We start from the raw sequence: 18,247 nt of genomic DNA, 5'->3' as shown, positions 1-18,247 counted from the left end.
AAATGAGGGTGAAACTAAAATAATAGAGGTAGATCACATAATCAGCCCAAATTTTTTGTAAACAACTTTTCAATCTAATAATAATCCTTCTTAACAATAGAAGAGTTAATTTAGTATATTCATTTAAACACATTGTCTCATTAAAGGCGGGTGTATTCATTTTAAATTAAGACAAATAATATCTTATAAACAATCAAAAAGTAAAATATTTGTCTCATATAAATGTAATACGTACATATCAAACTTAAATAAGACGAAACCTATTCAACCATTGTACTTCAATCACAAAGGAGTTTGTTTGTATGAGTCCAAAGGCACGGGTCACTTTAGCTTTTCCTATTAACTTTTGTTCTACGGAGTAATTCATTTAGTTATCCCCAAATTTTCCGTTTCAATTTTTTCAATTCCAGATGAATGGATCTCCGAATTTCTCATTCCCATCCTCTAGATCCTTATCCTTCCTGACAACCAACAAATCTGCCACCCTAATCTTATCCGTCGACTTTTGGCACACCACCACAAGGCAGCAGCCAAAGGAACCCATTTTACCTGTACTCGAGAGTCGAGATCAATCAGATCTTAAGTTATTTGTGCTGAATCTGAGCTGAGTGACCGTTTGCCGGGTATAGTCGAAATTCTAAACAAATTGCCGACTTTATTAGTAGCTTTATATGAGCAACCAATAATTTGTTCTTAATATTAAAGAAGCAACTTCGTTTTGTGTGACTTTAGTCATGATTCGCAGACTAATCATCACGAAAGTCGGGGCCTTTGTTTTTTCAAGGTTTGTCTTTCATTGTTGTTGTTTATGTAGTTTACATGTAGAAAATGTTGCTGTTGTTTATACATGTTAGCATCACATTGTTCAAATCCAATTGCGAGCTATAGTTCTGGTCGCATATCGCAAAATTGGTATTGTGAAAGAACTAATTTGCATGTCGTTACCGATCAACCAAGTACTGTTGCTGTTATATTTATTACAGTCCATATTAGCTCAGTAGTTCATTTAGCAGAAACAACATAATTTAGACTGTATACATGTACGATATGATTAGAAGTGTGAACTGCGAAAATTCACACTGACTTTATTCTAACCTTGTTTGGTTATATAGTAAAAAATTAAAAATACCTTCTGTACTCACCATTCACCAACCGTTGAGTTTCCTAATCGGGTTGTATGACAGGTAGATTTGAAAAAACTTCATTGAAAACAATATTCTTTGTGTGTCCCTTGTATTGCTGTTTTGAATCATCTATGAAAAACTTTAGTCCTTCGGGGGGATGTTGTCCTTCATGCAGCTACATATAACCGTCCATGGCTAAACACGGGGCTTGGCAAGTATACCCCTACATATGTCAATGACTGACCTTGGCTCTTGTTTATTGTCATTGCATAACATTGCCGTAGTGGATATTGGCGTCTTTTTAGCACGAATGGTATTTTTGTGTCTGTTGTCGTCATCAAAATTCATCAAAATTCTTGGAATAAGCACCTTGTCACCTGCCCGTGACCCTGTTATTATCTTTGCTTCAACTATAAAGTTGCCTAAGTGAGTAATAATTAGCCGTGTGCCGTTAATTACACAATCCCTTGGACGGGTTTATGTTTCTGAGTAACATCACGGGCAATCCTTTCTTTAATTTCAACTCATGGGGAGGTAGGCCCTGCAAGTTTAGGCTATTTAAATACTTGGTAGGGTACTCCGTATATTGTTCTGTGCTTTCAGTTGATGATGTGCACACTTCGTCAAAACTTCTGTAACATTTCTCCTCACTTTGTATAAGGCTGGCCATATACGTGTTTATCTTGTCAGCCAAGTCGTTTAGAGGGGTGAGTATTGCTCTTTCCTTTAGATACGTTTCGTTGAAACGCTCTTGTTGAAAATCTGGGTAAATTCTTCCAACAACTGTTTCAATATTTAACGGTCCGTTGCTTCCGATATACTCTATTGGTATCTCAATCCATGTAGGCTCTGTTTTGTTTCGTTCTCTACTGCTTTAGTCTCTATTCGTTTGTCTCCCATAGCTAACAACCAGTTATTGAGAGCCATGTTTCTTTCCTGCTTCCGCGGATTGTTGTCCGTTTCTGATACCCTCATACTTTTTAATAGTGTGAAGACTTGACACTCATTCCATATATGTGACCTGTTATTCGATGCTTGAACAATATCTTAACTCCTACCCTTAGTAATTATAGGCAGCACTTGTCTGAAGTCTCCCCCAAGTAGGACGACCTTACCACCGAACAATTTTGTTCTGGCTTCTGGATCTTCTAACGCGAGCACATCTCTCATTGTTCGGTCAAGTGCTTCAAATGCGAACCTGTGGTCCATTGGTGCTTCGTCACTTATAATTTGGGAAACAGTTCCGCTAATTGGCTCTTTTGTGAAAGGTTGCACGTAGAGTTCTCTGATAACTATATTGGTATCTCAAACATGCTCTGAGCTGTACGTCCTTCTGGGAGTAATAATGCCGCGATCCCTGACAGGAAATTAAAATTTCAAGATGGTGGTATTAAGCGAAAGTTCTTATATTACCTGATGATGCTACGTTGAGAACAATAGCAAAAGTTCTTATATTACCTGATGATCCTACGTTGAGAAGGTCTTCTCGGTTCCTCCGTCTCCATATAAAAACATTACTTCGCCAGACCTAGTGTGCACTGCTTCAATGACTTTCTCATATACCATACCTTGGTGCTATTGTAAAGAAAAAGACGAAGACAGAGAAATATTTGTGCAGTTATTATCTCGATTCTATGTGAATGTGAATGTGAATGTGAATGTGAATGTGAATAATAAGATGGATAATTGATGTGTATTTATACACCGTTGTGGTTGCAGGCTTGAGAGAAGCGTAATAGAAGTTGAATTGCACAAACATTCAGATATAGAGAAGGTGTGAAATTGCAGTTTGATAAAAATTTGAAGAAGTGTCGAAGTCTACTATTGGAGCATTGTGATTACATAGATTGAACCTGTCGTAGCCTTTTAGCAGCAATAGGAGTCTCAAACATTTTTTTAATGTATTGATTTTCTTAATACATTAATTATGATCTTTTGATTTGTTGTTGTTCGGTAGTTGTCGTACCATTATGCATTAGGAGACTTCTACATTATTTAATGTATTTTTTTTATACATAAATTAAAATTGTTTTTTAAATATTTTTTTATTTATTGATTAAACCAAAACAATAGCCAATGAAATCGCATCAAAACAATAGCCAATGATATCGCTTCAAAAGTTCCTCTTTTAAGTATATATATTGATTTTCTCTTATGTATTTAGTTTTAGATGGGTAATTTTATGTTTAAACAACGTGTATGTGTATATAATTGTAATTTTAAGTGAATAATTAAGATTAATGTCAATTTGGTCTTATTTACACCATTATTAAGCTAATTCATTATCGGGTCATCTATCGGGTTGAGTCAATATCGGGTCATGGGTCGGGTCGGTCGGTTCACGTCGGTTCGGGTTGGAAAAAATAAGGATGTTATCGTTTATCGAATCGGTTCGGTTTCGGATCACCCAATTTTCGGGTTGTATTAGGTCGGGTTTCGGGCAAGTTAGGTCCGATCAGCTTGTGCCTGCTCTAATGGTTAATGCTAGAGATGATGGAATTGAAGCGGATTTTATATTTATTTGTACACAACTACGCGGTAGTTATACTTATTCTATAAATTTGTTTAATTTTTTTCCAAAAAATTTAAAATCTTAAATCATGATGCCAAAAGTCAAAACACGTTGAAAATTTTTTGTATATCCAAATTCAAAAGTCAATTTATTCCGATTCATTCTATTTTCATTTCAGTTATGTTCTTCACTTCAATCCCCTATTTACTAAATGAATAGGCGATTCTACGTTTTTTTTTCCCACCTAACTATATTAACTTCTAATTGGGCCTTTAAGTTTACATTCTACTAAACACATTTGGGCCAATTCTGCAAGCTCACAAATATAACGTAAAAAATATAACGTAATATATTAACAAGGATTTCCTCAATCATTGCTATAATTAAATTATCTCATTAATTCATCCCCACTAAACTAAAAGAATAAGAAAGCTCTAATATTTTCCCGCCTAAATAAATATTCTATATTTGGGCTTCATTATATCTTATCTACAATTGGGCCAAACTGCTTAATCAATACTATATATTAATTCCAGAAACCAAGGGACTTCAATGTAATTAAAGAAAGTAATACAAATTAATTATACTATATAGTTTTAAATCACTAGCACCGTGTGATGGACCCGATTAAGGGATCTCAATGCAAATATTATATAGTTTGGGTTAAAATTAAATTATATAGAAGCTTGGTAATTTTCCTAAACATTTGTAAGAGACTAAAACATGGTCAATTTCCTTAAAATAAAATAATTAACTAAGATGGTCAATTTCAAGGAGAGTAAAGAAAGAAGATGCTTTCTAATTTTTCTAAATATTTATAGAAGACTAGAAGATGGTCAATTTTCTTAAAATAAAATAATTAATTAGTATAAACATGCACACTTATGGTATTAATTATTATCATCATGAAATTACATATTAAATTTAAAATCTATGCAATTTTATTAAACTTTTTTTATTTAACATACAAATATATAATATATAATATAAGTAGATTATAAATAATTCAAGTTAGATTCCATAATATATAATATTGCATAATTCTTTCGATTTGATTTAATGCATATATGTAATATATTTATATAAATATATAATCCTCTTAAAATTGCATGCCTAAGTAGTAAAAGTAATTTCGTCAGTTAAGAAAAAAATTGTACTAATATTGGATATAGTTATATGATAGTAATCACTCATTTGAATTGTAAAAGTAACAATATTATTAGCGAGATCAGTGAAAGTGGTAGAAAGAATAACAGGAGTAGTGAAATAATCAATATTAATGCAGAAATGGTGAAAGTAACAATAATTACGGCGGGAGTTGTGAAATTATCAATATTAATGCGGCAATAGTGATAGTAACAATAATTACGGCGGGGTAGTGAAAGTAACAATGATTACGGACAAGTAGTGAAATGTTATTACTATTGTTTCATTAATAAGAGTAAAATATTAATAGCGGGAGTAGTAAATTTGTCTCAAAATTTATTTCATCGTAATTTTAGGATATGTCATAGAAAAATATATTGTGATAAATTTATGAGTTATGCAACTTTAAGTAATTTTATTTAATGAAAAAAAAAATTAATGGTAAGTAGAGGTAGCCCGGGCGAAGCCGGGCACCAATACTAGTTCTATATAATTCTATTTCATTTATACATTTATATGTCTACAACTAGGCCAATACTGATTAATTACATACAATAACTAACATACTACAAGATAAAAGCATTCATATATTGTTTTTACTTCTAAAACGAAAAAATTGCGAATAATTTTTTTTTTTTACACTTTAATTTAATACCATCTATTTTTACTGTATACAACGTGAACATTTAAATTTTGGTTATTTTTTTAATTTTTTCGATTTAATATATACATAAGTATATTTATTACAACACAAATTCACACAAAATAGTATCAGCAATTGTATATACGGTAACAGTGTTGAACCTTCTTTTTTCTATCTAATAATATAAATCATTACTAACATTAAGTTTTATTCTATACTAAAATTTCAAATGGAGTTAAAATAAGTTAAATATAATTAGATAATTGTTAAATTCTCTAATGTACCTATCTACAAAACCGCAATTATTGCAAAAATTAACATTAACAATGATTTATACTAGTAATACATTAACAATGATTTCCTCAATTATTGCAAAAATTAACTTGAATAATAAACATGTAAAGCTGGAAAATTTAGTTGATTGGTTACGACATCGATCGTCCCCTTATACTAAAAGAATAAGTCTATCCAAAAATTTTCCCTTCAAATCCCCTATTTACTAAATGAATAGGCGAAACTCCAACTTTTTCCACCTAAAACATATTTCCTAAAATAATGATTGGTAATTTTAGCTTATACTATAGTCTATAGGTATGGACATACTAGGTTATAAATGAACATAATCTTTTATATTTAAATATTTATAACATTCAATATTTCACATTATGCACAAATTTATCTCCCATTTTTTTATGATAAAAAAAATTCCGTTTTTGTAAAGAACTTTGTGATAAAAATTCATGGACTTTTTATGATAAAAAGTTGCTACTTAAAAATATGTTATTAGTAAATATTTGTTAAAAAATGATTGACTTTTTATGATAAAACGTTACGGCTTCGATTATTACTACACATTATTAAAAAAATTAATGATGAAAAAAAAAATGATTGACTTTTTTTGTTATTTTTCTAATTTGATCTTTGTTACCTCTTATTACTACACATTATTAAAAATTTTTTTTATAGTCAATTTAATTGTTAAACTCTATAAAAATCGATTTAAAAAACCACACGTGGGATCTACACTAGTTCATTTCAAGAGAATCAATATTTATCTATATTAATAAAGAAAGCTTTTTTCGAGTGATATTAGAGTCTCCAGCTTTTCCGAACTACCTCGAACAAAAAAAAAACTCAAATAAAACAATAAGATAAAGTCTATGAACAAATAGAATACTACTCCGGTAAATATTGTACTCCCCACCGAGTAATAACGTAGTTAGCATTCATCAATTTAGATAAAGATATATCTTTCGCCACGAGTATTCGACTGATAGTATAAATAGGAAACAAACCTAGAATAATTGGAATTCTATAAAAAAAACTTTTTATATTGTCATTATTATAGTTTACATTGATTGTTTTATTTATCATCATGATTTATTCATGAACTTTGCTGATCCTATTTGCTTTATTTCACAGGAACCCTATAGCTAGCGACAACCACGTATCCCTCAGAAATCGCGCTGCTTGATGGAATGCGATCGATGTGTAATAGAGGCAAATAAACACGCATCAAACTAACTTTATAGGTTTGTTTGATTTATTCTATTTACTGTTAGAAATTTTGTTAAGGAAAGAACTAATCCAGCTTCCAATGATAATTCTGATCCATAGTTATGGTTAAATTAAATATATATAATGTGTATGAATACGGACATTCTTCATTTTGTTTTTTAGGTTGTAATATTGGGAATTATACCTTGGGAGTTGAAGATGCTTATTACTTGTGGAAGTTAATTTTGGCTTCTTTCGTATGACTGATTATGATATATTGGAGTATGAAATTTCAGTTTTATATCTCAGAATGGGACATTTTTTTTTTGTAATTTTACAAAAAAATTAAGTTAAAAGTACGATATATTAACAAGCTACACCATACGAGATAAAGGGAGTATAGAAACATAGATTAGGCTAATGACTCGTGATGCAAAAAGAGCTTCCCGCTCAAGCCAGAAGTATTTGTTTTTTTTTTTTTTTTTAAATCCGTTCATGTGTTTATGCAACATGCATACATGTTATTTGTTTAGTTTTACATAACTTTCGCATCTCTTTCATAATTGTAATTTCGTATCAACATCACATTATTGTATAGTTCAAGCCTTCAGGACGACATTTCGTTAAGTTATGGAGTACAAAGTACTTCTCTTTTGTTTAAAAAGCAAACACTTGATAATCTATACATAGGAAATATAAATGAGATTTTAAATAATTAAATAAGATAAAAGTCATAATACCAAGATGAAAGAGTTTAATTAGGATATAAAAAAAGCCGCAGTAAAATAGGAGTAAATTTTACACCAGTACCATGAAAGAAAAGAGCAAGATAGGTAAGCTAATGGTAGAAAAAGAAAGGAACTAAAGCCTCACTGTGCCTAAAATTGTTAATTTTTTAACGTAAAATAAGCTAATAATTACGAATACAACAACAACATCAGAGCGTTAATCCCAAAATAATTTGGGGTCGGCCAACTAATAATTACGAATATACCAAAAAAAAATGGTAATGAGGGCATGAAAGTATGAATAAAGAGTACAATAATAATATGAGTACATTTATAAATACACATAAGTTTGTGGCAAGGCAAAGATCAAATTTAAAGGTTAGTTTTAAATCTTTTAATGTACAAATGAGAAAGAGTTAAGATTATCTAAGATATCGAGTTATATTACATGATTAAAAGATAGGTATTATTAGCTTATGAAGGCGTGATCACTCAATAATATTGAACGGGGCTTTGATGATTGATTTGCTCTACTCAATATTTTATTCGTTGTATACATGACGAGAATCACATTGTTTTTTGAGGTTACGTACAAGTATGTTAAATTGATCGCTTTAGTATCCATTTTGCAGGAAGCATTCAAATCTGTTCAAATAAGAAACTTCATGAGAACCATTCAATCCGTCCAAGTAGAAAACTGCATATAAAATACTCCATCTCATCCACTCTTTTCTTCCCTATTTCCTAAAATGGATTATTCCGGTTTCTTCCCCTTTCCTATTTAGGAAAGTTTTTATTAATATTATACTCATACCTCTCTCTCCACTCATCAAACTTCACCATATCTTTTATTAATATTTAATTCTAATTATTCTTACCTCTCTCCAATAACCAAGCCTCACCCATCTCCTTTATTAATATTTAATCATAATTATTCATAACTCTCTCCAATTACCAAACCCCACTCATATCTTTATCAATATTATACTCACCACCCTTAATCTCCGTGCACACTTCAAAGGGGAAGAAAAGAGTGGATAGGAGGGAGTATTTATAACAAAGTTACCACTATTAGATAAAATTAAAAGACTTTGAGTTAAGTTAACTTTAAAAATTTTCGATATTATTCATATTCAAACATGAATATGGATTCTACGTAGCTTTAACTCATAGTAGGTTACTAATTGTTAGCGAATATGTCTGTGTGTTTCTACGTGGTATATTAGAGTTTTGTTTAGCAAATATTAACTGATCGTAACCAATTTGATCAAGAGCAATGCACATCAGGAGCCCAATTTGATTGTTCGCTTTCACTTCAATGTCACACATCACACATCACACATGTAGCTACTTAGAAAACATAAGAGGACTTCTAAGAAAGTAGCATAAAATTAATGTTTGAAGGATTTAACCATATAGTCATACGGACCTTAGTAGTAATGTCTTATAAAGGAACAAAGACTTTCCATGTACTATATATATTCAGACTCATTAAAAGGAAGCTTTAAGAGCTAATAAGATTACTGTTTTTGAACGACTAAAAAGATTTCAACTTTTTATAAAATAATGTTCGAACAATATTATAGACTCTTAACGTTTTTTTTGTAAAAAAACATAATGCTTAGTGCAGGATAATAAAGAAGATATGACTTGAATTTATTTGCACTAATGTTGACTTCGTAGTCAAAAGGTCACTGGAAACGTAAAATGATAAAATGGAATACCAAAAATAGCTATCCATAAGACATGAACGAATTAATGTTCTGCTTATAATATCACATAGTTTCGATCATACAAACATTTTCCAGTCACTACATTATACATGCTAGAGCATTACAAATAGGCACGTGCATCGTACGGGCATTAAACCTAGTATATATCTATCTATATTAATAAATGAAGCTTTTTTCGAGCGATTATAGAGAGTCCAACTTTTACGGACTACTTCACTTATTTAAATATATTATTAAGATTAAAAAATAGAGCATAATGTCAAAAGATAAAAATTCTTGGAGATAATATTTTGAGTCGTGTTTACTATTGTAATGCAATTACAATTGTCTAATTCTGCGTTTGATTAGAACAAGGACTTCTACAATACAAGCGCCCATAAAACTATAAAAAGCTTGAAAGGCTTTCGTCAAATCCTAAGTTTTTAGCATTATTTCTTACCATAATTTATGATGGCTTATACTCCGTATATGATAAATTTATTATAAGACTTCATAATATGAAGTAGAAATTTGTTTTTTGGCATCTTACGTTTAATTGCACAATATTATTAGCTTTAGTCAATATACTAATGTTTGCTTCTTCTTTTTTTTCGCAGTTATGATTATGGAGGATCTACTAAAAAATGCTAAAAAAGGTAATTATTTTGATGGTTTGAATAGTAAATGGTATTATTAGTTTTCTTTGATAAAAGGTGGTGATCAGAGCAGAATGAGCAAACACAGTAATTACGTTGCCGAAATATAAGAATCGTCCTAAGAGGTTATCTTTCCTGGGTGTCGTCGTTTGTAGTCGACAATTACAAAGTAAGATGATTGTTTTTTCGAGCGATTAAAACTGTCCAATTTTTAATTACTAATAATTTTTAATTACTAATAATAAATGTCCAATTTCAGTTTTGATTTCCTAGGTGCATACATACTCTGCGTGCCATGAACTAGAGTACTCCGTATATGATTTTAGTTAGGACTTTTTATGGGAGTATATATAAACCATGATATGGACAGAAGCTCACATAATAATACTCGAGTATATATGTCTTTTAAGAGTTTAATTTGTATCATAAATATAGTGTTAAGGAATACGTCTTTTTTCATTGATCCTACAAATATAGTGCCACTATTATGAAATAGTCTCAAAATAGACCATACAAGAACCAGGTAATTTAGCGACCGGCCAAATTCGCCCCTATGGTACGAGTGTTAGCGGTAAAAACAATCAAAACCCTAAAAAATCTAGCATAAAGATATTACACTTCGAATATGATGAGAACTCGATTGTTATTTGCTATACGTAATACAATGGGTAGCACATTACTTTTGGTCTCTATTTGTACAATATTGCTTTTTAAGTTAAATCACCACTTCTCTACCAAATGTCTCTCTAACAAAAAAACTAATTCGAGTTTTACGTATGAGTTAAGTGATTTTTATGATAAATTAAGTAGTTAATAATATGGTGATTCATATTATTAGCATCGTTTAATGTTTTAGAAGAATCGAATCGTAAGCTTATAAGTTACGGATTGGCCATAAATATTTATTTGAGTCGAGTTGCACTATGACTCCATGAGTAAGAGTGTGAGACTGTAGGAGAGCTATATCTTTGGAATTTTAACGTTTTTATTCGCCTGTAAATTCAAGTAAGATTATTTCTCATTCCTGAATTGAACTAAAAAACATTAAACATCCATGAGTTCTAACTCCATACTTAAAACAAAATATAACAAGAATAGAGGATTACTTTGTTGGCAAGCAAAATAAAGAACAGAGAGAATTAACTTTTTGTTAATATTAATATATTCATAGATTAATAATGAGTATGACTTCTTATTTTCTGAGATGGTACGTAAATGATTCGGTTTTAATATATCACGAGATAGTCTCTTTTTTTTTTTTTTTTTTTTATGTACAATGAATTCAATTAACAAAAATATTATCGTAATTTACAACTTTGTATGTTTTAAATTGTAAATCACGAGTTAGAAATCTTCTATTCAAGCTACACGAACTCAGTTAATGAAGGACGTGTTAGAATTATTGACGTTATACAAACAAGATTACAAAAGAATTCAGAATTATTGGCCAGGACATAGCCCTCTTGAGCTCCGGGTTTCACAAATCACGTGGATACAAATTTTAACTTAAATGAAAGATATGTCATTCATACTGTGTTAGTAAATGGCTATATGTGAGAATCAAAAGTCTCGACATACATGTACCAAATCTCAGAGGCAAGGAAGTATATATACAAGGTGATTGTATTTTATATCACCAAAGAGTAGGTCGCACCAGAAAAAATACGATTGTCTAAATACTCACCATTACATTAAAGGATAAATGGAGTGAGTACTATTTAATAAGGATTCCTGCCTTACGACATAGATTTACAGAACAAGTACAAAGAGACAAGTAGTTATTGTATTTTATCGAAAGAGGATGTTTATCTACTTCTCTTTTGTGAACAGCGATTCTTTGCATCGAACATGCATGAAAAGGTTAAAAAGCAGTACTTTTTGTATTTGTACATTATAAAAGATAGAATTTTACAAATAGGCCCGTGCATCGCACGGGCATTAAATCTAGTATATATATAAAAGAGGCTTTTTTCAGGCAATTCTAGAGACTCCAACTTTTTAAAAACACGATTTTTATTTTTAATAATAAACTCAGCTGAAGATAATTATTTTGAGCTAAGAAAATAAGAGATATAGTAAATTACAAAAAAGATTGAGTTTTATTTTTGAATCCCACTAAAATAATGTATTTAGAATCCTACCTAAGGTAAATCACCGATAAGCTTATTTAATTCAAAGGATATACTATCTATGTTGTTATGTTACACTATAAATAGACATCTATCATTGACAAAAAATTTCCATGGTGAATTTGGCCGAAATATTTTTACATAGGGAATAGTTTTGGACTCAGCAGTCAGCAATTTGCACCATATGAGATATTGTTTTTGTTCTTTCACTACTACAAATAAGGCAACCACAACGGCCCTTTAACAACGCTTATTCACGAAAATCATCAAAACACGTTGTAGAATTGATTCCGCGAATTTTACCAAACTTAATTACAACGGTTCTGTGTTGTTAACCGTTGTTATTTGTTTTAACAACGGGTCCTACTTGAAAAACCGTTGTTAATATAAAAATTAATAACAACGGTTGAATCTGTAATAAATTTTAACCGTTGTTAATAATTTGGCGCAAAATTATGAAAAGTAATCACAACGGTTATATTAGAACCCGTTGTTAATACTTTTTAACAATGGGTCATACTTGAAAAACCGTTGTTAATATGAAAACTAATAAGAACGGTTGAGTCTGTAATACATTTTAACCGTTGTTAATAATTTGGCGCAAAATTATGAAAAGTAATCACAACGGTTTCAGACTCAATAACCGTTGTTATTAATGTTATGAAAATCTTAAGAACAACAGATTGCTTTATTCTGCTATACGCTAGAAAACACAAACACAAGCTAATCTCTACTATATCATCCTCCATTCCTCCCCGATCGTCTCTCTGTCTTCATCTCCGTCACTGTTGTCACCGTCTTCTCTCCCTCATCGTGTTTATCAATCAGGTATATATATGTTTCTTAGCAACGCTTATAGATATAGGATTTTTTGGGTTATTATCTAATTTGTTGATAATTTAGCTTAATTGCTTTCCTGAATTTCGTTTATTTATTTGCCTATTATTGTATTTTCTGAATTAGTTGCCTATTATTACGAATGTAGAATAATGACTCGAACTTGGATGATTGATGCAAATATGAGTGACCGCACCTACAAGGATGGTTTAGCTGAATTTTATGAAATCGTTTCGAACAATTTGAAAGGTTCTTCTAGTATTGCATGTCCTTGTGAAAGATGTGGTAATATTAGCTATATGGCTTTTCCGGACGTTAAAATACACCTAGAAAAGTGGAGATTTAGTCGATCCTATACACGTTGGATTTTTCATGGGGAATCATTAGAGGAAGAGAATAACTCTGAAGAAGATGATGTTGAGGTACACGAAAGGCTAACTGATGATCCTGAGTTTGCCGAGTTTTTTGAGTTGGAAGAGTTGGAAGTAGAGAAGTTGAATGTTGGGTCTATAGATAATGAAGAGAATGATGATGAGTCCATTGCTTTTGAAGATGTAGGTGATGACACTAGTAATTGAGATGACCTTAACAACATGTATGAGAAGTTGTATGAGTCTGAAGCACCTCTGTATCCTGGTTGTAAGTTCACAAAAATGTCGGCTGTGGTGAAGTTGTATAATATCAAGGGGGCAAATGGGGTGAGTGACACATGTTTCACTAGTTTTTTAGCCTTGATAAAGGAGTTGCTTCCTGATGGTAATGTTCTACCTGTTAAGACATATGAGGCGAAAAAAATAATAAGAGGAGTGGGTATGAAATATGAGAAAATACATGCATGTCCAAATGATTGCATATTGTATCGGAAATTATATCAAAACTTAACCAATTGCCCTAAATGTTTGGAGTGGCGTTATAAGGATAAGAAAGGGATCCCGACTAAGGTGTTGTGGTATTTTCCATTGATACCAAGAGTCATAAGGATTTATGCGAATCCCGATGATGCAAAAATATTAACTTGGCATGAAACAGGAAGAATAAATGACGGAAAGCTAAGACACTCGGCAGATGGTAAGCAATGGAAATCGTTCGACGCTAAGTATCCCGAGTTCGACAATGAACCTAGAAACTTACGTCTAGCGCTGTCCACTGATGGAATGAACCCACACGGAAACATGAGTAGCCAACATAGTACTTGGCCAGTAGTGTTGGCTATTTATAACTTACCTCCATATGTGTGCATGAAAAGAAAGTATTTGATGTTGTCGTTGTTAATTTCCGGCCCTAAACAACCTGGAAATGATATAGATGTATATTTGGAACCTCTTCTAGATGATTTGCGATTGTTTTACGATAGTGGGATAGAAGTATTTGATGCATATAAGAACGAAACTTTCAATTTGAGAGCGATGTTATTGTGTACAATAACTGACTATCCAGCTTATGGCGACCTTTCTGGGCACACAGTTCATGGGAAAGAGGCTTGTCCATTGTGTGGGGAGGAGATCGAGTCTGAATACTTGAAGTCTTCTCGTAAGTATGTGTATATGGGAAATAGGAGGTTCTTGTATCATGACCATTGTTATCACAAGATGCAGAAAACATTCAATGGAAGACAAGAACTTCGTCAACCTCCTAGAATTTTGAGTGGGCATGAAGTTTATCAGAAAGTAAAGCATATTGAGATAGATTATGGGAAGAAGAGCGGCTCTAAATTGTCTACCCGTGGGTATAAGAAAAGATCCATATTTTTTGATAAACTTCCATATTGGCCTGACCTGGAGGTCAGGCATTGCCTCGATTTCATGCACATTGAGAAAAATGTCTGTGATAATATTATCAATACCCTTCTGAATGTTCCTGGTAAAACAAAGGATAACGCCGCAGCTAGGGAAGATATGAAAATGATGGGTATTAGGCTAGAGTTGGCACCACAGAAGAGAGGTAATCGTACATTTTTACCGCCAGCAGCTTATACCCTTTCACGGAATGAGAAAAAAGAGTTATGTGCATGCTTGAATGGAATTAAAGTGCCACATGGTTATTCGTCGAACATCAAAAGCCTAGTGTCGATGCAAGACCTAAAACTCACCGGGTTAAAATCACATGATTGTCACACTTTGATGCAACAATTACTACCTGTGGCTATTCGTTCCATTTTACCTGAAAAGGTAAGATATGCTATAACTAGATTCTGTCTCTTCTTTCAGTCCATATGCGAGAAATTCATCGATCCCGATGACGCGAATTCATTGCAGGACCTCGTTGTAACCTCTCTTTGTCAGTTGGAAATGTATTTTTCACCCTCTTTCTTCACTATCATGATTCATCTGACCATTCACTTGGTTAGGGAGATTTTGTAACTTGGGCCCGTGTACTTGAGATACCAGTATCATTTCGAAAGATTGATGAAAGTCTACAAGAACTATACATCTAATCGGTATCGTCCGGAAGGTTGTATTGCTGAACGCGCTATTTTAGACGAAGCTCTTTCATATTGTTACGCTCATCTCTCCCCTGAGGAGTTGATTGGCGTTCCTAAGAATCGTCATAGTGACTGGATGACCGGAAAAGGTATTAGAGGCCGGGTTGAAAAAATTGTGACACGTGAAATGTTGCATTTAGCACACATGTATGTGCTAAACAACGAAGATGAGGTGCAACCTTATATTCAACAACACAAAGATGAGCTCAAATACGATCACCAAAATAAGACCGAGAAGTGGATTGCGAACGAGCATACGAAGACGTTTGCAGAGTGGTTTAGGAATATTGTCTTAGAGTGTACTGATCAAACTGGTGATGACATCTCTCCTAGGTTACTAAGTCTTGGTTTAGGTCCAAATGCTAGGGTCACCTTTTACAACAGTTTTGCCATTAATGGATATACTTTTTACACCCGCGAGCAAGATGAGTTGAGCACAATGCAAAATAGTGGTGTGAGTTCTGAATTTGAGGCAATGCACTTTGCTACTTCAAAAGATAAAAAGCTTATTTGGGAAAAATGCCTTTATTATGGTGTTATTCAAGAAATATTGGTACTAGATTACATTGATTTCACAATGCCTTTGTTTCGATGTAACTGGGTTGATAACAACATCCATTGTGTCCGAAAGGATAAGATGGGATTTACGTTGGTCAATCTGGGTAAGGTTGGCAATAATAAGGATGATCCTTTCATAATGGCATCCCAAGCTAAACAAGTGTTCTATGTCATCGATCCTATGGATAAAAAGTGGTCTGTTGTACTGTCTATAAGGAGTAGAAGGAGTAGTCCATCCGATAATGGTGATGATGATCAGGATGTCGTTTTTGAGGGAATGGATCAGTCTACCACTGTATCTTATTTCGACGATGATGACACTGATAATGAGGACACTGAAAGCATCTATATGCGTGATGACCATGGTGAAGGTATTTGGGTTAACGAAGAAACTATGACATCCAAGAAACGTCCCCGATCCTGAGATAGTTCATCAGGACACAGTGATATAGACGACCAACATTTTGAGTCATTTTCAGACCAATAATTTGATGGTTTAATTTATTGGTAAATCAATAATGGTCATTGCTGAATAATGTTGCAGTATATGGCATGGTAAATCTTGTAGCTTAGATATGCAGTATGCATGCATGCTAGTGTTGTCTTATTTTCTTGATCTTATTATTAGATGTGGATGCTGGTGTTAAAATTGCTGAATAATGTTACAAAGATATGGTGCTTCATTGTTACAAAGATGTATTATTCTGAGTTTGGACCGTAATGGAATTACTGATAATTTTAAAAAAAAAAAGAAGTTCAACAATAACAACGGTTATATTTAAATTACCCGTTGTTAATACTTTCAACAACGGGTGTAGTACCTCTACCCGTTGTCAATGATTTTTTTGACATATTTCATTTGGCGCAAATTTGGTGAAAATATATTACAACGGGTATATTTTAACCGTTGTAATAAACTTTTGACAACGGTTGACTTTTATTGATCCGTTGTTATTAACATATAACAACGGTTCTTCTTTGAACACCCGTTGTCAATAGTTTGTCTTAATAAAAAACTAATTTAGAAACCCATACAGCATGCCATACACAAACACATACAACATTAGTTCAACCGTTGGTATGCTGAGTTAATTCTTCTCTCTTCCTCGCTTTCTACATTCTCGTTGCCGGCCGTCGCTCAATTTCCGACGCCCAGATTCCGTTGCCTTCCCTTATCATCCTGCTCGTTCTCTTTATCATCATCATCATCATCATCAGGTATGTTCACTTTAATTTTGTGTTTCGTCATTAGGGTTTTAAGACGATCATCTTGTTTCTTTTTCATGCATCTGTTTGTTTTTCGTCTTCTTTGTTATCTTTATCATCCCGCATCATCTACTTCACTCCTCTTATTAGGGTTTAGGATTTTAGAAGCTCAATCTGTTGTTTTAAATTTTCATTCCTATTAGGGTTTAGGGTTTTAGATAATACTCTGCATGTACGTTGTTAAGTTGTTCATTTCCTATATCATTCATATTTGGGTTTTAGGATTATCATGGGTGAAAAACTTAAAAGAAGTCAAAAGAATAATAAACCTCAGGATAATAAGCCTGGTGAGAGGGTGCTACGAAGTGCCGAAAAGTCCTTGCGACTATAGCCGCTAAACAAACGTTCGAAATAACATGGAGTGAGATGGGTTTCCCTACTGGTCCAAATGCGGGTCTTTTCTCCAGTTGGATTGGTACTTGCATAAGACAGTTTGTGCCTATCCATTTAGATGATTTTAGAAATTTGAATCCAAAATTGGCGGAGTTATACTTGGCTCGTGTAAAGGAAGGCTTTATTATACCCGATGAAAGCCATGATGAGTATTTAATGCATAAGGCAGCGGATGTCCACGGGCAGTGGAGGTGTGACGTTGCTAGGGATTGGTTGTATGTGGACAAGGCAACGGGGGAGATGCGTAAGAGCCCATCGGAAAACAAGTGTCCCACCATCAAGCAGGAACAATGGGATGTTTTCAAAAAGATGAGAACTACTGAGAAGTTTCAGGTTAAATATCCCCGCCTTTTAACGATTTACCTATCATTTTTTTAATTAATGAGTCCTTTATATAATCTTTTTATTATCTCATCTACTTGCGCTTTTATATAATTATTTGAAGGCCATTAGCAGAAGAAATCGTGCTAACATTTCATGCAAGAAGGGGAAATGGTATGGTTCTCGAGGCGGTTCTGAAAAGATAGAAGAGAACCTCGTAAGTAGCATGCATTATTCCCCTGT

At 32.8% G+C, this 18,247-nt stretch overlaps 1 long non-coding RNA gene across 1 annotated transcript; it reads left to right on the top strand.

Annotated features, from left to right (window-relative positions):
• Nucleotides 1-271: 271 nt before the first annotated feature.
• LOC141617817 (uncharacterized) lies at nt 272-3,393 on the top strand. The gene is made up of 2 exons (XR_012531217.1): nt 272-784; nt 2,844-3,393. It is a non-coding gene; the product is annotated as an uncharacterized LOC141617817 (long non-coding RNA).
• The last annotated feature ends 14,854 nt before the right edge of the window (nt 3,394-18,247 follow it).

The sequence above is a fragment of the Silene latifolia genome, chromosome X (genome assembly GCF_048544455.1).
Source record: "Silene latifolia isolate original U9 population chromosome X, ASM4854445v1, whole genome shotgun sequence".
NCBI lineage: Eukaryota > Viridiplantae > Streptophyta > Magnoliopsida > Caryophyllales > Caryophyllaceae > Silene > Silene latifolia.
Note: the sequence above shows the minus strand (reverse complement) of the source record. Positions and strands in the feature narration are given on the sequence as shown.